The 22,441-nt window shown below is 45.4% G+C and overlaps 1 protein-coding gene across 1 annotated transcript in view; it reads left to right on the top strand.

Moving 5' to 3' along the window:
• MRE11 (MRE11 double strand break repair nuclease) overlaps positions 1-6,549 on the top strand; it is a 60,449-nt gene extending 53,900 nt beyond the window's left edge. The window contains exon 4 of the mRNA XM_083171340.1: positions 6,133-6,549. The gene's annotated coding sequence lies outside the window, so the exon portion shown is untranslated. The remainder of the gene's footprint in view (positions 1-6,132) is intronic.
• The last annotated feature ends 15,892 nt before the right edge of the window (positions 6,550-22,441 follow it).

Here is a 22,441-nt window from a genome sequence, read left to right as displayed (position 1 = left end):
CAGTGGGCACCGGCTAAGGTTAAAGTGGTAACAATATATAGAAACTATTGGGAAATGTTGTGTGACTTCAAGTCCCAGCAAGCCTGCACTGCATGCAGGGACCTGGAGAACCACATGACAACTACTGAAATAAAACACACACATCCCAGAATAAAAAAACTTTATTTCATACTTCAGTGGATCACCCATACATACCTATGAATTCCAAAGAGGGCCTGTCCTCTTCTCCATCTAGAATCCAAATATGATTACCTGTTGAACTAAATTATACTCACGGAGGACTTTGGTGAAGATCGATCCACTTCTTAGGCTGCAGTCATCGGCGGAACAGGAGCAGAGATGTTTGTCTACATTCTCAGCTCCTCCCCCAAACCGGGGGGGGGGGGGTGTTAGTCATGCCCCCCAGCCAGTCAGGAACAGCATTTTTGCAGAGGACACTCCTGATTGGCTGGGGGTTGTGAGTAACCCCCGGTTCGGGGGAGGAGCAGAGGGTGTGAACATTCTCATCTTCTGATCGTTAAAGGTTACGCATTGCTTGTTTTTTTTTTCCTGCTGTGGATGCCTACATGGAACCAAAAGGATGTGATCTTTACCAGAGGAGTCGGTAAGTATAATTTCCTTCCACAGGTACCCACACAGAGTCTACAGGACAAGGGACAGGCCATCGGTGTACCCAATAGGTGAGTATAGTGTGTTTTGTAGTATTTGTAGCATGTAATAAAATAGTTAATCGGAATCGGCGGAAAAGTGCCCGAATTCCATTAGTGAGCCACAAAGGAACCATCTTCTTTGGTTTAACTCTCAATCAAACACTTCTCTGAGTGTAACGTCTAATTTGTACAATTTTGCCAGCGGGATGATGTGTACCAGTATTACCTGCAATTAAAAAACACAAGTACATTAAAAGCAACCCAGCCTTTTGTTGGTTAGAAAAGTAGCAGGTGACTATGGTATTCGGAACGCTTGCCCAGATTCCTACAGGCATAAGCAGCTCGGGGAATAATGACCATGAAGTTGACGCTCACTAATTATCTGCACCTGCTTATAGTCCTTTGTTTACAGTAAACTAATTTTATGTGAGCGCATCATAATAGCTAATGTTATTCAGTGTTATTCCCATACAGTGTTACCCAGTCTCTGCAGGTGAGGAAACATTTCATTCATCAGTGGTATATAACAGCCAGGAACCCAGCTAGGATAATAATAACTGCTGACTCTATGGTATTGAGTGTGATGGCTTTATGTAAGTATTGCCACTGATTTGTGGCTGGTAATTTCTGTGGTGTAAACATTGTCATACTATCACCTGCTATGTAGCTGTTGTACAAACATGACAGAAAAAGTAAACCCTGCGGCTAATTGACTTCCCAGTGTGTTTAAGCCTGAAATGTATAAGGACAATGCATGTGACCACACTTCTTTTTGCTATTAAAACCACCGGCCTTTTCCATGTCTGCTTAAACTGGGAAGCTGAGGCTTGCTTGGTAAATAAACCGCTCAGTGTCTGTATTCTGAAATTTGGGAAATTGTGGACACGGTCCTAATTGAGACCCAACAGTACATGCACCTTGTAATTTTTAGGTCCCAGTATTGCTCACTTTTATGTAATATGCTGGTAGGCAATACCTAGGCTATTCATGGGCCTGCTCAGTGCACGTAAGAGAGATAAGACATTTCAGCATGTTCACTTGAGGTACAGTGATGCCTAATCATGTTCAGATGGTGTACAAATCGAGACATAAGAAGCTTGCACGTGCTTTGATTGGGTACAGTACACAACATAAACGCTTGCACATGACCATATGGGGTACAGAGCACAGCAGAAGAATGATGGCCATGACCATATGGGGTACAGAGCACAGCAGAAGAAGCATGACCATATGGGGTACAGAGCACAGCAGACGAAGCCTGACCATGACCATATGGGGTACAGAGCACAGCAGAAGAAGCATGGCCATGACCATATGGGTTACAGAGCACAGTAGAAGAATGATGGCCATGACCATATGGGGTACAGAGCACAGCAGAAGCAGCATGACCATGATTATATGGGGTACAGAGCACAGCAGAAGAAGCATGACCATGACCACATGGGATACAGAGCACAGCAGAAGAAGCATGACCATGACCATATGGGGTACAGAGCACAGCAGAAGAAGCATGACCATATGGGGTACAGAGCACAGCAGACGAAGCCTGACCATGACCATAAGGGGTACAGAGCACAGCAGAAGAAGCATGACCATGACCACATGGGGTACAGAGCACAGCAGAAGAAGCATGACCACATGGGGTACAGAGCACAGCCGAAGGAGCATGAACATGTCCACATGGGGTACAGAGCACAGCAGAAGAAGCATGACCATGACCATATGGTGTACAGAGCACAGCAGAAGCATGACCATGTGGGGTACAGAGCACAGCAGAAGAAGCATGAACATGACCATATGGGGTACAGAGCACAGCAGAAGCAGCATGACCATGACCATATGGGGTACAGAGCACAGCAGAAGAAGCATGACCATGACCATATGGGGTACAGAGCACAGCAGAAGAAGCCTGACCATATGGGGTACAGAGCACAGCAGAAGAACCATGAACATGACCATATGGGGTACAGAGCACAGCAGAAGAAGCATGAACATGATCATATGGGTTACAGAGCACAGTAGAAGAATGATGGCCATGACCATATGGGGTACAGAGCACAGCAGAAGAACCATGACCATGACTATATGGGGTGCAGAGCACAGCAGAAGAACCATGAACATGACCATATGGGGTACAGACCACAGCAGAAGAAGCATGAACATGACCATATGGGGTACTGAGCATAGGCGAATCTAGGGGGTGGTCCGGGGGTGCACCGGACCACCCATTAGCCCATTTTGTAGCTGAGGAATGGGGCTTTCAAACGAGCCCAGCCCCGTGTCTCTAGCACCCTGGGAACCGGAAATACTGCCAGGCAAACCTGGAACGTTTTCCCAATAGGATAACATGGGACCCGCTAATTCCGACCCCCACCCAGTTCAACGGCTACCAATTCCCCCTTCGGCATCACTGAAGCTTGAGGTTGCTCTCAGTCGAACCCAAATCGCTGGGCCTTCAATCTGATACCAGGCTGGATCCATATGGGTTAATTGGTTCCAGGGATATTGAGGTTAAACTGTTTTTTTTTTTCATTTCTTAAATGTAATTTCATGATTGTTTATGTTCTTTGAGGGCAGATTTCTCTAGAACCCAACAGCCCAGTTTCACGGGACCAAAATCATTCGAAGCCAACTCAAAAGTTCTTCAATATGATACTGGTCTCATGTAAATGGGTCAGTTGGTTCCAAAGATATAGCTGGTTGGTTAAAGGGGGGTAGGGAGAGGGGAGTGGTTGTCTCTCCCCCTCACACCAGAAAATGCAGGGACTAGGCTGGTATATAAGGGGTCAGCCTGGGAATGTCCCTGTATCATCCTGGGACCATATTTCCAGGTAAATCCCTACATTTTCTGTTGTGAAAGGGGTATTATTTCAAACAGCGGTGACCTGCAGTGCTCTGAATACAGCCAGGCAGCCCCCTGCTCTCTGTCCAGCTGTCAATGACTGTCACCCCTGCAGCTTCCACTCCAATTCTTCTCCCCGCTTTCACCTCAGCCCGCCCCCCCTGACGTCACGCACAACAACAGTGCGCACAATATTTCAAATGTCCCCTCGGCTAGAGGGGACACCAGGAGGGGAGTGGGAGCGTGCTCTGCGCTGCGCTCTGCTCCTCTCCCCATAGAAACAGCTGCACCGCTTTACATCTCTCCCTGCAACAGAAGTGAAGGCTCATATAAAAATTTACAGTAAGTGGCACTTTTGGGGGCATTGCTTAAGGGACGCTACAAGTGGCGGTATGTGGGGCCATTACGCATAATGTGTGGCTTAATGTGTAAGGGGCATTACGGTGTGCAGCATCATGTGTAAGGGGCATTATGTGTGCAGCATCATGTGTAATGGGTACTATGGTGCGCGGCATCATGTGTAATGGGTACTATGGTGTGCAGCATCATGTGTAATGGGTACTATGGTGTGCGACATCATGTGTAATGGGTATTATGGTGTGCAGCATCATGTGTAATGGGTACTATGGTGCCATCAAGCAAGAACCCACTAGCAATGAGCACATAGGTAAGCAGCACTTATGTGGCAAATATGTAATGGGCATTAGGGTTTGTTATATAGTATGTAATGGGCATCATGATGTGTGGCACAATGTGTAATGGGCATTATGGTGTGTGGCCTTATGTGTAATTGGCATTACGGCGTGTGGCTTTATGTGTAATGGGTATTATGGAGTTTGCTAAAATGTGTAATGGGTCTGGTCTAAAGTGTAATACCACACCCTTTTTTGTGATGCCACGCCTCCTTCCCATGAGGCCACGCCCCCTTTTGCTGCACGGCTACGCCGCACAAAGGTCCCCCTACTGTTATGTCTGGATCTGGGACCACCCATTACCATAATTCTAGATTCGCCTATGGTACTGAGCACAGCAGATGAAGCATGACCATGACCACATGGGGTACAGAGCACAGCAGATGAAGCATCACCATGACCATATGGGGTACAGAGCACAGCAGAAGAAGCTGGACACATAACCCACAGCTTGCAGTGATGATCCCACCTCAGAGTCCCAGTCCTGCATGCCAAGTCATTGGTGTCTTTGCCACACCCTTAAGGTGGGGGCATCGTATGCGCTTTTTAAATATACTTTTTTATTATATATTTGTTTCATAATTTCTACTTAAAATTATATATTTCCAAACTTTCATTTCACGCTTTGCTTTTTAGGGGCATAATTTTAGTATCGTCAGAATGTGGTGAGCGGGGGGCCAACGTCTCAGTTGAGGAGGGGGTCTGTCTATTCTGTCAGTCCTGGGCCCCACAGTTTCTGATGGCAGTCCTGATAACAATGGTGACGGGGAAGGTTGAGAATATTATTAATTATGTGAATGATTTTTTGCCTGTAAAAAAAAAGTACTGGAATCTCCTGAAAAAGTCAATAACCAGCCCTGAGCCCCTGAGCCTGATTTGAACATGAATATTTAGTGTTAAAAAACAGCGTGGGGTTACCTCCATTTTCCATAAAAACAGCACCAATCTGACCCAGCCAAGAGGACACTCAGTGTGGGTTCCCCCTGCCATCACGTTAACCAGACCCAAAAATTATTTAATAAAGAAGATGGGGTCCCCCTTCCTGAGCAACACCCCTTGTGTAGGTGGGTTAGGGGTTCTTGGTACATTATTAGGTGGATAACAGGTCCCACCTGGACAGCCTTGTCCTACTAGGACTTGGAGAACCGCAAGTGCCAGTATCACAGGATATCAAGGGCCTGTAAAGAAAATATGGAAATAATGACACAACACTGAATATTAAAATAATTTATTGGTAAGCACCTTCACCTGGGGGTTGGCGGCCTACAAGCCTTGCCACTGCCTCCAACAGACTTGCAATGTGTTCTATCCTCACCTGGGTTGCGGCACCTGTTTTCGCGTCTGCAAGGCCGCTGCATTTCCAGGGCTTCTGGCATCTTCGGTCTACAGGAGCTCTTGGTAGCTTCTCCTTCACTGCTGGAATGACAGTGACTGCTTGTGGTGCCATTTTTAAAAGGGAAATTGCAACGATTCTAATTGTGGCTTCCTGACAAAATCTGCATTAATACACACAGCCTCCAGGCGTAGTGTCCCGGTGCAAAAGCGAGTAGTGCCAGGATTCCTCTGGACAGAGCTGCGGGACAGGAGATTGGTTGCCAGCTCCAGGTTCAGCAGCCTACTTCTGGGTAATTGGTCGGCAGTCAAGTCTCCTAGTTTTTAAGCATGTTTTAAAAACAGGAGACCCGACATGTGTCCAGGATCCGGGGGAACGGGACGGTCAGCGGAAAGTAAACACTTGTCCAATGCCGTTCAAACCGGAAGTAAGATCTCCCCGAGAATTAGACAAGTGTGTACCCATCTTTAGTTTTCACACCGCCACTGTTTTTGCTTTCAGTTTAAAGAATATTGTAAGGAAAATGTAGAGGTACTGTATATTTACTGCATATTCATGTTACACAATAAAACCCCATGAGATTAATTTAGTCCACGATAAACTTTTTCCTATCAGAATGTCCAGCTGTCCCTTCTTACCGAGCGAGGGATGGGGGAGGCAGTACAGGAGTTTGTGGACAAAGAAGAAAGAGACGCCATAGAGGAACTGGTGAAGTTCCAGCTGGAGAAGACGCAGCGTTTTTTGAAAGAACAGAACATTGATGCTGAAGAGGAAAAGATTGACGAAGACGTGGGAACTCACATTATATTATATACTGTGTTCTGGGGGGGGGGGGATTTACCAGTTGCTCATATCAGCCAATCAGATTCTAGCTCTCATTTTATACCTTGTACTAGATAAATCATCTCATACCTTGACATTTATCACACAGATACACTGGTGCCATGTCTCTGGCTGTGAGGAGCCCTGCAGGATGGCCCCCTCACCATAACTATAAAGGCATATGAATAGTTGCATTGATATTCAACACTTATGTTTGTTAACATCAATATATTTTAATATGGTTCCTTCAAGGTTCGAGTGCTTAGACAGACATGAAGGGAGAACACAAATGAGGAGGATGAAAAGGTTCGTGTCTCCATGGAAACGCATTTAAAGTTAAGTGATGCCACGGGTGTTGTGGTAAATATAATAAGGTGCCGTTTCGATATTTTACCCTCTGATCATTCTGAAGACACATTTTGTACATAATGGAATACTGTGCGCGTCCGATAAATAAAAGTTATATTCGGTTTCATCCCAGCTGTAACTAAATGGCAGCTCGGCCTGGTCCATGTTCCCTCACAGTTAGGGCTACAGGTTCCTGTTGGAGCAACATGTGAGCAGTGGGGTTTCCTAGTATTAGTGTCTGCATTTCAGAGACGTTGAATGAATGCAATTTAGATTAGCGGCACTCGTCTGCTTTTATCAGGGGCCCAAACATCAGGGTTCCGCTTTCCTGAGGCCACCTGTGTGTCTTTTATGAAGAACAAAGCGGTGAAGGCAGTGTCCTTCCATGGTCAGATAACCTGTGATTGGAGCAGGATTTCCCGCCATGAGCACTATACGGGAGATGGATCAACTTTTGGAAAGAGATAAATTACCACCCAATTGGCTTCTAGTGTTTGGGTTTTCCGAGGTTTAATACATCGCCCCCATATGTAGCATAAGACAGCTATGATTGTTGTGTTACTAGTGGCCTCTGGGTCTTGTCTTGTTTATCTAGACTTGTCTTTGCTCTTTGGGCCTGATTCAGACCCGCTCGCTAGGCAGCGTATATTCGCTGCCTAGCGAGCAGGTAAACGCACTCCCCCCACCTCGCGAATCCCCGCACTAGCATGCGTCTACAAGGAGGAAAAATCATTTGATGGTTGCACACCCGTAGTAGTAGATTTGCGGGTCCCGGCCACACACCCGGTTGCGGCAAGCAGTGCCAGCGGGGTAAGGCAGGGTTGGGGGAGGGTGGGCTTTATTTTACTGGGGGGGGGTGCCGCAGATATTTCTGGCGGGTGGGCGCTGTTTTTATAGTTACTCCACTGCTTGCAACAATGTTCTAGAGTTAGCAATGTCATCCATTAGGATACAATAAAGCAGAGTGATCAAGCAAGAACAATATGTGAGTATTTTACCAATACCGACCTGTAAAGGATCAGCGCATTTACCCTATTTTGATCCGTTACTGATATATGTCTACCGATAAATAATTGCCACCTAATTGTGTTGCTCATCAGGCGATAAGCCGGGCCAGAGCACACAGATCACAGGCCGGGGATGTCATTATGAGTGATGGCGACGATGATGGAATACAAAGAAAGACCTCCGACCCAACTATCGATGATTCGGATAATGACAGCCCGGTGGTGTCAGGGAGAGGGAGGGGCTGAGCCGGCCGTGGAAGGGGACAGAGCACATCCACCAGAGGAACTTCTAGGCGAGGAAGAGGTCTGTAGCCTTTTAAAAAGAACATTTTGCTTGAACAAAGTATTGATCAGGAACATGATCTTCCAGACATCAGGGGCTTATGCCCAATAGTTATCCAGCTGCACAAATAATGACATCTTAAATGTTGTCTTTCGACATGGGGGGAGAGGACAAGTCATGGCCATAACAACCAATCAACATTTAGCTATAATTTTTTAGAATGTCCTTGATTAACGATGGCTAGCATCTGCTTGGAATTATGATGAAACACCACAACTTGTCCTATGTAGAAAGTATGATGGCCGTCCTGTTAGTGCCTAATTTACAATCACATCAGCCGGGCAGTATTCTCTATCTGCCTCGCAAAATAAGCTTCGGAGGCCCCGCCCTGCCCATCAACTTGTGGAGGCCCTAGGCAGCTGTCCAGTGTGCATGAACAATAAGATGGCAAAATGGGCGCTGTAGTGTGGTGAGTGTGTTGGCATGGCTTGAGGCTAATTGTGTAACGGAGACTTTGCTGGCTTTTATTTTATTTGGCATCTTAGGATCAATCTTGGGGTCTACAGACGTCTTTCACCACTTGAGCCCCTCGCTGTTACCCTGGCACACCAGGTTTTGCCACTTTATATCAGCCCTGTTCTGTAAGTAAGGGGTAGATGTATGAAGCAGTGATAAGGGAGGAGAAGTGATAGAGTGTCTGGTACTTTATCACCGGCCAATCAGCTCCTGACTGTTAGGTTACAGGCTGGGTTTAAAAATGGACAGTTAGAATTGGCCGGTGATAGTACCAGGCACTTTATCACTTCTCCTCCCTTATCACTGCTTCATACATCTACCCCTAAGTGATGAGTATGGGAACAGCAAGTTATTGGGCAGGGTCAGCTGGATGATGGATCATCATTTCCATAGACATGATTGCATCATCTGACAGGTCACAGGCTGGTGAGTGGCGGAAACACTGAGGACATGATGGTTATTGTCTGTAATCGCATTGCATGTATTACACATTACTGTCCCCTCCGCACCAGCTGGGCCTCCTGTAATCACATATACATTGTGTAGAATGCACAATTTCCAAGACATTATCATTCAGACACGGGGGCACAGAAACCACATTCATAAGCAGGTCACATCCATTCCCCACATACATTCATATGTATGACATTCATGTGACATTCCCGGGGTCTACGCTGATGGCTTCTCTCCTTATCTATTCTAACGATTATGAATGTAAATGGTTTGTGTCGCAGCTGGACCAGACACCGGGGACTTGTTATTACAGCTACTAAATGGCTCATACCTTGTATAAAGTTGTATTAGCATGAAATACACAATAAAATACATTTATGCATACAACGTAAAGGTATATATACAGATGTAGCCGCGCTCATCATTGCGGAGATCCGGACACTCCTGTTTGTTTGGCGCGCCAAATTTGCACCGGTGGGGTGGAATCGCCATTCTGCCATATCACCGCTCAATGCGTTTGTGTGAGCCCCGAGAATGAAACATGCCAATCTCCGCGGGAGTCGCGCTTTTCGTGGCAGCGATGAGCGCGGCTACATCTGTAACTATCAGTAGAATGTTGAGTGCAGAAATGAGGGCAGCATGTGACTGTAGTTCTCTTACACCCATTGGATGCTTTAACCCTTCGTGCTCTACGTGACTTGGGCACCATCTGCTAAATTTCATTAGGACCATTGACACAGCAGTCAGGGCTATGGATGACATCTTCACACTGAGACAATAAGGAATTATCCACGACTCATCGCGGCACCGGTTGCACTTTACGGCCTAAAAAGCGCCTAAAAACTCCTTCGGAATTAATAGGATCGGGGTCATTTTCAATTGATATAGTTGCATCGGACCATTTGCTCTCAGCATCTGTATTGCATGCATTGGTTTATGCCAGTCACACATCACAGACATTAAGCCCCATTTGCATCCATTACTATTATGGTAATGAGGTTGAACACTGTAAGGCTGGTCTCCAGCATAACTACTGTACACAACTGCAGTCGTTACATTAGAAGGTTTATGTTCTATGCATGGTTATGTGTTGCAGGAAGTAAAAGCAGCGATCCGCCCTCTAGTGGTCGTGCATCAAAAGCAGCCTCCAAAAACATGTCCATATAAGTCAATTTCCGTATGTCTGCCCTACTGCGTAAAGGTGCAAATAATCTGTATTTATAAAGAAACATAGAAACATAGAAACATAGAATTTGACGGCAGATAAGAACCATTTGGCCCATCTAGTCTGCCCCTTTTTTACCCTTCAGGTAAACTCAACCCTTTTTAATCCTTATTTCTTTGTAAGGATATTCATATGCCTATCCCAAGCATGTTTAAATTGTTCTACTGTCTTAGCCTCTACCACCTCTGATGGGAGGCTATTCCACTTATCCACTACCCTTTCTGTGAAGTAATTTTTTCTAACATTTCCCCTGAACCTACGTCCCTCCAGTTTCAGTGCATGTCCTCGTGTTTTATTACTTGTTTTCCTTTGAAGAAAATTTCCCACCTGTACTATGTTAAAACCCTTGATATATTTGAAGATTTCTATCATGTCCCCCCTTTCCCTTCTCTGCTCCAAACTATACATGTTAAGATCTTTTAGTCTATCCAGGTAAGTTTTGTGATGTAGGCCATGAAGGTTCAGGGAGAGGGATTTTACAGCTGTAATTCGTTTATAAAGTGTTTCTCAGAGGAATAAAGAGACTGTTTAAATATACATTTAGTAGTCATTTCCTTTAATGCCTTGTTTAGACATCTCGTAACTCTTTCTGTCACAATTTGCCCTTTTTTTTCTTTTTTTTTTTTTTTTACTTTTTATAATCTGACAATGTGAACATTATATTTACTGTATTTTAATAAGAGTCCCTGATTGGTGTTTATTAAATCTCCTGCTGTACTGTACTGAATGAGTTTTGCTCAGTACGTTAACCATATGGATTTACAGGGTTTTTATTTGGCGTACTTATTAGATAAAGCTTCTTTTTATAGTTTTTTTTTTCCCATTTGATTTATTTTACGTCAATGGAAAAGCAGTTGGCCCAAAGCTAAAAAAGGTTATCATTTTATGGCAAGTATAGAGCGTGCAGGTGTAAATTGGAATGATCACCTCCAGTGATTACAGCCAGACCATGTTTTTTAAACGTGGCTGCCTCACAATTGTCCCAATTCATAGGGCGCAGAAGGGGGAAGTTTCATTGATATAGGAACAAATGAAAGCAATAGGGGAATATATTTAGAAAATATCTTTTTTTAGTCAATCAATTAAAATTGCAAAGAATTACAATTTGTGCATATTTTACTTAAACTATTTAAATACCGCTGCTGTTTTTGTTTTTAAATATAGGCTATGAAGGGGGATGTGTAGTGTGTGGGAAAACCTCACACAAACTACACTATTGTATAAATGTCTAATGATTGGATTTGAGATGATAATTAGGGCCACTGCTGCTGCAGGTGTTTTAAATGAGTTAGCTGGAACTCACAGGGGATAGAGATAACAATGGCTTTGTTTAAAAACACCATGCTCTGCTAGATAGAACAATCAAGGTGTATACCACTGGACAAAATGAGCACTGGACGCACCACTATGTTTGTGATTTTTTTTTTTATACTGTATGTATAATAAAAGATTAGTACATTCTAAACATTTGTATATGCTACACAAAATAATTCCAATAAAACATTTATATAGAAATAAAAACCCAAATGGCCATAATTCCTGAATTATAATTCCTGAATTATATACGGGGTAAGCTCTAACACTCGTGTTTCATCACTCAAATGGAACTATTGTAAGTGAGAGACTCTATTCAAACTGATAATGTGGATACTAATCCTATTGGGAAATTTAACCCATATGGATCCTGGATCGGTGAGTATGTGGTTGTAAAAGTGAGGTGTGTGTGTATGTAATAAAGTTTTACTTTTCTGTGTGTGTGTTTTATTTTAACATTCTTTTTACAGGTGGACTACAAGTCCCAGCGGGCCCGTTAATGCCCCGCATGCTGGGACTTGGGGTTCTCCAAGCCTGTGGGGGAGGTCTGTCATCTCATGCATCAGACCATTCCTCTCCACTGACGCGACCAAAATTCTCATTCACTCTCTTGTCATCTCCCGCCTTGACTACTGCAACATCCTTCTCTCTGGGCTACCTCTCACCCGCCTCGCACCTCTCCAATCCATTCTTAACGCTGCTGCTAGGCTTATCTTCCTCTCCCACCGCTCTACCTCCGCCTCTCCCCTCTGACTATCTCTTCACTGGCTCCCCATTCCTTTCCGAGTTCTCTTTAAACTCCTCACCACCACCTACAAGGCTCTCTCCTCCTTACCTCTCTTCACTGATCTCTATCCACACTCCCTCCCGTCCTCTTCGCTCCATCGCTGACCGCCGACTGACCTCTCACCTAATCACCTCCTCCCACTCCCGTGTCCAAGACTTCTCTCGCGCTGCCCCCCTGCACTGGAACAACCTCCCGCCACCCATCAGGCTTTCTGATTCCCTTACCTCTTTCAAGCGCTCCCTCAAAACCCACTTTTTTCGACTAGCCTATCCCTCCTCCTAACCTCTTTTGATCCTCCTATCCTGCCTCCGTTCCCCTCCGTTCCTACTTATCCTATTGTTTTTCGTTCGTCCACCCACCTATTTTTAGTATGTTAACTCTTATGAGTAGGGTCCTCCTTCCTCACGTACTCACCCTACCTCTTTACCTCACCTGTGCTCCTGTCCCGTTCTTCACTTCCTCTACTTCATCTTCAGTCTCCTCGACAATTTTGACACCTACTTCTGAACTGATGCTGATTTTAGTTCTACCAGCTATACCCCTATTTATGCTGTATTTTTCAACACACCCTGTACGTTACCTTGTAATTTGTTTTTTGTTTGCTATGTACGGCGCTGCGGACACTTTGCGGCGCCTTATAAATAAACATACTACTACTACTACTGGGACTTGTAGTTCTCCTGTATAAAGCAATGTTAGGATTGAAAGATTTTACACCATCAGGCCGGCGTCCACTGGCCAGGGACGCCGGTGACAGCCCCGGGCTTCAGCCCTGGACCCTTTATTGGGGGGGTCCCCACTCCTCCAGGTACCCCGTCCAAGGCTGACCAGCCACGGTGCTCATGGTACGGCCGGGGGGACCTTATGTAAAAAGTGTCCCCCGGCTGTGGCATGACACTGCCGGCTGTTGGAGCCCGGTGCTGGTTTCAAAATACGGGGGACTCCCAGATTTTTTGTCCCCCGTATTTTTGGAACCAGGTCCGTCTCAATGAGCCCGGGGCTGGTTATGCTCAGGAGGGGGGACCCCACGCAATTTTTTTTAAGAAAAAAAAAAACACATTTTTTACCACAGAACCCTGCACAGATCTCAATGATCTGTGCAGGGTTCTGGCCAACTCGCATATCAGAACCTGGTCTGATTTTTTGGCGAATTTAAGACACGTTTTCCAAATTCGCATCTCATTAAATATGCGCATTGTATACTTTTCAATGGGAAAACATCTGGATGCGAGTTCCGGCGCGAGTTAAAATCGCACTTTATAAAAGTGCGTTTTCGCGGCAAAATCTGCGATTTTTGCCATTTTTCACATCTCATTAAATATGCAAAAACTGGATTTCAGCCGTTTTTTGCGCAAATTTCGCCAAAAAAACACAACTCTCATCCCATAGAATGTCACCCCTAGTCTTGTTTTATGTATGTTTATTTTTAACTTGTTGCTATATATAAAGATTTGATTTTTAAATAAATGTGTCCAGTGTCATTGTGATCAAGCAACTATTACTCAGTGATCAATATCCACCTAGAAGCGCTTAAGCTGTGTACACACGGGGGCGATAGGGGCTGAAATCGCTGGAAATATGGTCGCTGGCGACCATATTGCCAGTGATGGGAGTGCGCCCCAGCGATAAATCGCCGGGTGCGTGCTTCCATTTTCAGCCCCTTTCTAATCGCTGGTTGCAGGAGCTTGCTCCTGCGACCAGCTGATTACCTCTGCGGCACTGCCAGCAGAGATTCCCTTTCATCAGCGACCATCTCTGGTCGCTGATGAAAAGGAGAAACTGAGCAATATATCTCCCCCGTGTGTACGGGGCTTAAGTGTTACAAATGTTTTTGTGTTTTTTTCTATTTTTGTGAGCAAATGCTTGCCCACACAACACGAGCAGCAGCAGGTGGATAAATAATATATACTACCAACCCTCAATTATCAATTTATATTAGAGTGCCAGGTACTGTGTTCTGCCTGTCACCTCAGGGTGCCAGTTCGGTTCACAAACACATTTTGTTTTTGTTTTTTGCTATCAAGTACACAAATAACACTAATAAGCAGAAGTAAATAGTCACATACTGCATAAACATCTTGTCTGAATTGCCGATACTGCTGCAATTGTATCTCTAGCAATACATACTTTTGCCAAAGCGCAAATATTACTCACATATTGTATCTCCCACTTGATACATAGGGGATTATTGTGGTTGATTCGCTCGGATGCAAATTCGCATCCTTGCGAGTCAACCTAACCCTGCCTTGCGAATTGTGGTATGCCTGCCCACCTTTCGCAAGGTGTGTTCCTTCACACTGTGCGGGGAAACACCCACATCATTCGATGGTCGACCATGAAATGATGCTCTGAGGCACCCTTACATATGCGTGCGCGTTCAGAAGGAAGTGGGCTGGGCAGCTGACATCTGGTGATGTCAGCTGTCTGCCAACGTCACGGCCTCAGCATGAGAAGGCCCAGCGTTCACATATGCTAATGGTGCCGCCCACGCCCAGCGTATCCTAGTATTCGCAGTGGGTGCACGCACTCTGCATATGCACGTGCAAAGAAATGCGCATGCGCAATAACACAACATCAGTCCCCGTGCGAACGAACGGCCGCTGTGAACGGACCTGAATAAGGGCCATAGTTTGGGAGTGATCAATAATAAAGGTATTCCAGTAGCTACTAAAGCAGTCGTAACTTGAGGCCAGAATATTTGTAGTGTGTGAGTAGTGTGTGTCTCCCCCCGGGCTGTAGCGTCCCCCCTTCCCGGGCAAGATTTCAATCCCAATCCGCCCCTGGGTCCGACAGTCCCACAAGAGATGCCAGAATGTGCCCTGAGCAGTTTTACACCTGGTAGAGAGAGTACTAGAGGGGAGTATCTGGGTCATTACCAACAAACTTTGTCATAACACACAATACTGTACATGCCAAATTTTAACATCTTAGAAAATATTAGGGGACTGTTGAAAAAAACATTGCCACCCATTAAACTTGCAGTGGGGAATAACCAGAAGTAGAACACTGAATAAAAACATTGTGGGCGGGATTCTCTAAAATCCGCAGCCCTCTTCGCCGGCCACCGCATTTCTAATGACCGCATATTCGCTAAAATATGCGGTAATTAACGCAAGGGACAGCTCTTGCGATAAGAGCTGTCCCTTGCGATGAGGCGCCGTTGCTGGACTTCCGGGTCTATGACCCGGGAGTCCGTCTGCGCATGCGCAGACTGACGCGCCGGCCGCAGGGCATGCTGGGAGGGATCCGTGACGGATCCCTCACACACCGCTGCGGTAAGAAGCCCATAGGCTTCTGCAGGGAACCGCCAGCTTTTGCTGGCGATTCCCTCCGCAGCGGTGGCACTGCGGAGGGAGGTTAGAGAATACAGAAATGCGGTAAAAACCCCGATAACGGGGGTTTTACCGCATTTCTGTGATAGAGAATCTCGCCCTGTGTCCTCCTGATATGTGTCAGTTGGGCAGCCCGTCCCCGTGTGATGTCAGCGACCTGGTTTATTGCTAGAGCTTTACCTCGCGAATGCCGGGTCACTCCTGCGACTGATGTGTGTCCAAATCCTGGGTGGACCCAGCATCTGTGATGTGAAAGGTATAATAAAGCTGAAAATTAGGGAACGCTTATCCCCGCCACTTCTGGATCTAGTAGAAGTTTCCAATCCTAGGTCTCTTGTTAACCCATATTAGAGAAGACAATGTGCTATTAACCTTCCTGAAAAAGGAGGGGGGATTGTAGGAACACATAAAGAATTTTAGGCTGTGCTATTATTTCTACGAGGCTGATCCTTCCTGATACTGTTAGAGGGAGATTACGCCGTGATCTGGCTTCACAGGTAATATGTTACAGGTCATATGTTACAGGTCATATGTTACAGGTCATATGTTACAGCAATGGGTCAAGATTAAGAGGGATACAATTTGAGGAATTATTTGTGATCATAATCCCTAAATATGTGAACTGGTCAGTCCAACACAGTGGTAGCGATATTTTGGGATTGACAGGAGGAGATCCTGTCAATGGCATAATAAAGGTCTTATTCCAGTTAATATGTAACAGTAACAGGTCATCCACAAAAAATTAAATTTCAAATTTTTAACATGATCTCCCCCCCCCCTTCCGGAGTGAGTGTGCAAATACGTGCATGCATAGCTCCCCCACCATTGGAACAGGGCCAAATCCATCCTCATCCGATCACCATTGCATCACCCCCAATATTCGTAAAATGTTACTGAGACACCTACCCTTTCTGTTTTCTAGAAGACCCCTCATTTTCCCCACCCCCTACTTCTAACTTCCTACCCCGACATATATACACATAGAACTACATTGTAGTGTAAAACAATAAAACTAAATGCAGTCTATTAACCAGCTAGAACATGATGTGCAATGTGTGTAATGGCCATAGAGAATACACAGTTATACCCCACACAGTACAGATTCCTGACGTGCCGCGGTGATAATGTGTCTCAGACAATGGCTGGTTTTCCTGCTTGTCCCTGATCCGCACATCTCACCGCTGCGACACCTCCGATAAGTGACATCATCAGACGGATATTAAACCACAGTGACATATTTACTCCGAGCTGCAATATCCTTTTACAGATGTCTCCCCTGATACCATTGTTTCCAGCCCTCTTATCTGTACAAGGACATTAATATTATTAAACCATCACACATCAGCTAAATACAAGGTAAACAGGGAATGGAATACTCAGAATGATTGTTAGAAGATTAGGTTATGTAGAATGAAAAAAATTAGGGTTTCCTCTACCTCCCCATGGCAGCCAACACATGGGTCTCCTCCTCATAGGTAGATATCTGGAAAGGAAAAGAAAAGACACTGCCCCTACATAAGGCCCGCCCCCTAAAGGCTCTGTGTCTTTTTTTTCCTTTCCAGGTAGATGGAGGCTTACCATGTGAAGTGCTGCAGTCTTCCCCTCTGCCTAGTGCAGTAGGGGTTTAGACAAATTATTTTATATTGAGAGGTCTCCCGCTACCTAGTGTAGTGGAGAGCCCTTCTGCTGGAGCCTCCCGCTGCCAAGTGCAGTTAGGGACGGACTTAGGTATTGTTATTGTACCTCTTATGGCAATCCTGAACATGCTGCTCCTATTCAGTGCCGGTCGAAGGCTGTGGGTATGGTGCCCGATGCCGTGCGGCAGCGTGTTCTGGACTGGGACCCGGCCAGCGTCTGACGTCACTTAGGAGTATACGCACACTGATGCCAATGGGCGTCCTGTCCAGCGTCTGACGGCATTGAGGTGTATATTTAGGTCTGAAACAAGCAAGGAAAAATCAGAAGTTACGGTTAAGCATAAGAAATTGCACTTCGCAAAGTGCACTTTATGTGATAAAATTCTACCAGAGAAGTGTTCAGGATCAATGTGCGAGAAGTGCAAGGGGTCACAGCAGCTTGGCTTAGCCCAAATGGCAGATCTGGGGTCCATGCTTAAAACAGCCCTGGCAGATACCTTTGTTACAAAGGAAGATTTGGTGAAAAGGTCTTTTTAAAGAGAGCTATTATCGGAGGATTCGGATGGTTTTGTAGAGATTCCAGCCTAGGGGACCGAGGAGGAAATAAAGGAGGGTGAAGTCCTCCAAGAAAAAGCAAAACTGGATTTTAATCCTGACCTGCTTGACACCTTGTTAACTCTGATCAATAAGTCTCTCAACATTGAGGACCCTCAAGAGGAGGGCAAATTACAAGACTTGTTATTCAAGGATAATATCCAAAACCTTAAAAGAGGTAGTGGAGGTAGTGGAGGAGGAATGGTCTAACCCAGACAAAAAGGTGGCAGTTCCCTTAAGGGTAGCAAAAATTTACCCATTTGAGGCGGAACAAGTGAAACACTGGGAGACAGCGCCGAAAGTGGATGCAGCGATTGCGAGAATTTCTAGAAAGACTACCCCTCCCGTTAGAGGACACCAATGTATTTAAGGACTCCATGGAGAGGAAGATGGAGATTAATCTAAGGAAGCAGCATGTAATGTCAGGGGCTGCTATCAAGGCGACTTCTGCAATTGCTGTGACATCTAGAGTCTTAGGGGGGTAATCAATGTGAGGGTCACGGCAGTCGAGTTTGCTCGACCACCGTAACCCAGTCCCATTCTCGTCAGCTTGACCGAGAACATGCAGGCTGGATGTCAGCTCGTCACTTCCCGGCTGTTCTCGGCAGATCGAGCCCGACAGCTAGTGATGTCGGGCTCGTTCTGCCGAGATACCCTGCTCAATGCTGTCGGGGAAGACAGCATTGAATAGGCCCCGACGGGAGGTGCCCGCCGGAGATTGAATATCCCCCTTAAGGTCTTAAGGACCTCGAATCGGATCTTTTGGATGGCGTTAAAAGATCTGAATTGTTAATAATTGTACAAAACATGCAAGTGGCTGTAGAGTTTGTCTGTGATGCATCATTAGACGCGGTTAGGTTAGCGGCAAGATCCAATGCAAGTACAGCAGTAACAAGAAGAGCGCTTTGGTTAAAACTGTGGGTGCCTGACGCCCAGTCTAATAATAAATTAGTATCACTGCCGTTTCAAGGAGAATATCTATTTGGTAGCAAACTAGATGACATCATTTAAAAAATTTCAGGTGGTAAGTCGGTGTGGCTACCACAGGATAAGACATCCAGGAAACAATTTACCCGGCCGCAACGTTTCCAGTCTTCAGACTTTAAGGAAGCAAGAACATACAGGCCAGGCAGAGGCTATAGGAGGCCTTGGTTTGGAAACAGGAGTTCCTTTTGGAGCCAGAGAGGCAAAGACGGTAGATTTGCCTTTCGAAACATGTCCCAATGATGCCAGGGACAAGATCGGAGTCAGATTATTAAAATTTTGTCAGGTCTGGCTCCAATCTACACAAGACAGGTGGGTCCAAGAAGTCATTTCCACCAGATACAAGATTGAATTCGTGAAATCACCGGGGAATTGGATGGAGGAGTCACCTATGCCAAGATGCCGTCAAGAAAGAAAGACTCTAATAGACAGCCTAAAAACAATGATAACTCAAGTAGTTGTAACAGTTCCAAAAGAACAGGAGGATCAGGGATGGCAGTCCCGGTTCTTTGTGGTGAGGCATGCTGGGATGTGTAGTTTCACAACATCTGGAGGGCCATAGTTTGGACATGCCTGGTCTAGGGGGTGTCACTTACCAATTCACGGCACTCCCATTTGGCTTGTCCACATCCCCAAGGACCTTCACAAAGGTTTTGATCGTACTCATAGCCAACCTCAGGCAAGAAGGGATCTCTGTATGGGCCTATCTGGACAATCTGCTAATCATGGCACAGTCACAAGAATTTGCACTTGCACATACAGAAAGAGTATCTACGGCAGCATGGGTGGCTCATAAATACAAAGAAAAGTCAGCTAACACCAACTACAGTGGTGAAATACCTGGGGGTGCTTGTGGATACAGGGGCAATAAAGATAACCTTAACGCAGGAGAGAAGAGAGAAGTTGAGAAGAGAAGTTCTGGGTCTACTGGAAAAAACAGTTGTCAGGTCAAGAGATTGCCTAAGAATTCTGGGTCTTCTGGCATTGGCACTAGACACTGTGGTATGGGCAAGATTTCATACAAGAGCACTTCAGAATTGCTTCCTTTCCCAATGGGACGGGGATGGAAAAAATCTCAACCAAAGAATTTACCTCTCAAGAGGAACACAAGCGGACCTCAGGTGGTGGTTGAGTGCAGGAAGGCTTCGGCGAGGAAAATCGTTCGTAGCAGGGGAACATATGGTCCTAACAACCGATGCCAGCCATACAGGATGGGGCACTGTCTGCACAGGCCTGGCATCCCAGGGCAAATGGGGATGGAGTCTCGGTCAGGCTCATTCCAACATAAGAGAAATGCGGGCGGTGATGCTAGGATGTCGTTACTTTCAGTCCCAGCTATATCAAAAGGACGTGCTGGTCAGATCGGACAACCAAGTTGTTGTTGCATATATCAGCAAGCAAGGAGGCACAAAAAGCAGAAGTATGATGATGGAAGTGTCAGAGTTGCTGCATTGGGCCGAGAAGTGAACAAGAAGCCTGACAGCGGTCATTATTGCAGGCAGAAGGAATCAGCTGGCAGATGCCCTAAGCAGGATACCATTGAGGCCAGGGGAGTGGGAACTGTCTCGAGAGACATTCACCTACTTACTAGAGAGATGGGGTCTACCTCAAGTAGACTTGATGGCGACAAGGATCAAGACGGAAAAGTTTCCGTCTTCATCTCGAGACATTGGGAGCTTCAGGCCTGGCAAGTAGATGCACTGACGTCTGAATGGGGAATAGGGCTGATGTATGCATTTCTGCCGTTCCCAGCAATTCCAAAACTTCTTGGCAAAATACAGAAAGAGCAAGCTACGGTCATAGTGATTCTGCTTTTCTGGCCGAGGAGGTCCTGGTTTCCCAGAGTAACGAGGATGGTGATGGATGTACCATGGAGGTTACCGTAGCAAAGAAATCTGCTGCATCAAGGAAGATATGTGCAGCCTCAGCCAGTCAACTGGAAACTAACGGCATGGCTGTTGAGACCTGAACCCTAGAGGAAAAGGGGTTTTCGGTCAAAGTGGTGGATACTCTATTAAAAGCTAGGAAAATGTCAACATCAAAGACATACTATAAGATATGGAAAACTTATGTCCAGTTCTGCAAAGTAAGTGGCGGAGATCCTAGGTCTATACCAACTATCCTAGAGTTCTTGCAAGCAGGTCTAGAAAATAAACTTTCAGCAAGCTCCTCGAAGGTGCAGGTGTCAGCATTGGGCGCTATGTTGAATATGAAGATAGCTGAAAATAGATATGTACAAAAATTTGTACAAGCAATAAAAAAATATAAGACCTGTTTTTTCATAATCCAATGGCGCCTTGGGACCTGAACCTGGTGCTGAACGCCTTGACAGAAAATCTGTTCGAACCACTAGAGGAGGCGCCTATTAAATTCCTTACTGCAAAGGTGACTATTTTAGTAGCCATTACCTCGGCCAGGAGGGTGTCAGAGCTGCAGGCACTCTGGACGGAAGAGCCGTTCCTAAATTTCTTTGGTGCTAAGGACGAACCCTCATTTTCTACCTAAGGTGGTGTCTCAGTTCCATATAAACCCTCCTTTCCATATATACCCTCCTTTTGTACCAATCCAACAAATGACAAGGAAGACAGACTTCACAAGCTTGACAGTAAGAGAGCTTTAAAGATTTATCTTCAGCAGATCGAGTCTTGGAGAAGAACTAAAAGACTATTCTTGGTGACAGAAGGTACGAACAAAGGCTTAGGGGCAGCAAAAGCTACTATAGCCAGATGGATCAGGAACTGCATATCTGAGGCTTATAAGGTTAAGAACCTGGAGGCGCCTAAAGGAATTAGAGCACATTCGACCAGGGCAGTGGCCGCATCCTGGGCCGAAAAGGAGGCAGCATTGTTGGATGAGTTGTGCAAAGCATCTTGCTGGGCATCAGCCCACACGTTTACTAAACACTATAGGATAGATGTAGGGTCATCCAGCGATGCCAAGTGTGGGAGAAAAATCCTCAGTGCAGTAATATAAAAAAAAAAAGAAGAAAGAAGAAGGGGAGTCCAACAATGATTGATTGTGTTCCGTACAGGCAAAGTGAGGTTAAACTTTACCTTGTATCCTTTGATAGTATTAAAAAAAAAATAGAGGGGTTCATATAATTTGTGTTATTTTTCTCTTTTTCCCACCCAGTACTAAAACTGCTAGGGTATTACCCATGTGTTGGCTGCCATGGGGAGGTAGAGGAAAGTAGGATTCTTACTGGTTAATACGCTTTACTCTACTCCACCATGGCAGAGTATTTCCCACCACGTGTTTATGACTTTGTTGTTATATATATTGTTCGAAGCTTTATAATTGAAAGACACAGAGCCTTTAGGGGGCGGGCCTTATATAGGGGCAGTATCTTTTCTTTTCCTTTCCAGATATCTACCTATGAGGAGGAAACCCATGTGTTGGCTGCCATGGTGGAGTAGAGGATTAACCGGTAAGAATCCGTACTTTTAAATATATTGCCATCCGTTCTGGTATAAATACATTACATATCATGATATTAAAGGTAACTATGGCTTTGCTCCGATAAGCTTGATATCTAAACAGTCTGGGAACAATGATAGTGGAGGAACCGTTATTACTGGTGATGGGGAACACTAGACGTATTCTCATGTATAACTGATGCAGT

Source organism: Crinia signifera, chromosome 2, assembly GCF_055691185.1.
Source record: "Crinia signifera chromosome 2, ASM5569118v1, whole genome shotgun sequence".
NCBI classification, from domain to species: domain Eukaryota; kingdom Metazoa; phylum Chordata; class Amphibia; order Anura; family Myobatrachidae; genus Crinia; species Crinia signifera.
Note: the sequence above shows the minus strand (reverse complement) of the source record. Positions and strands in the feature narration are given on the sequence as shown.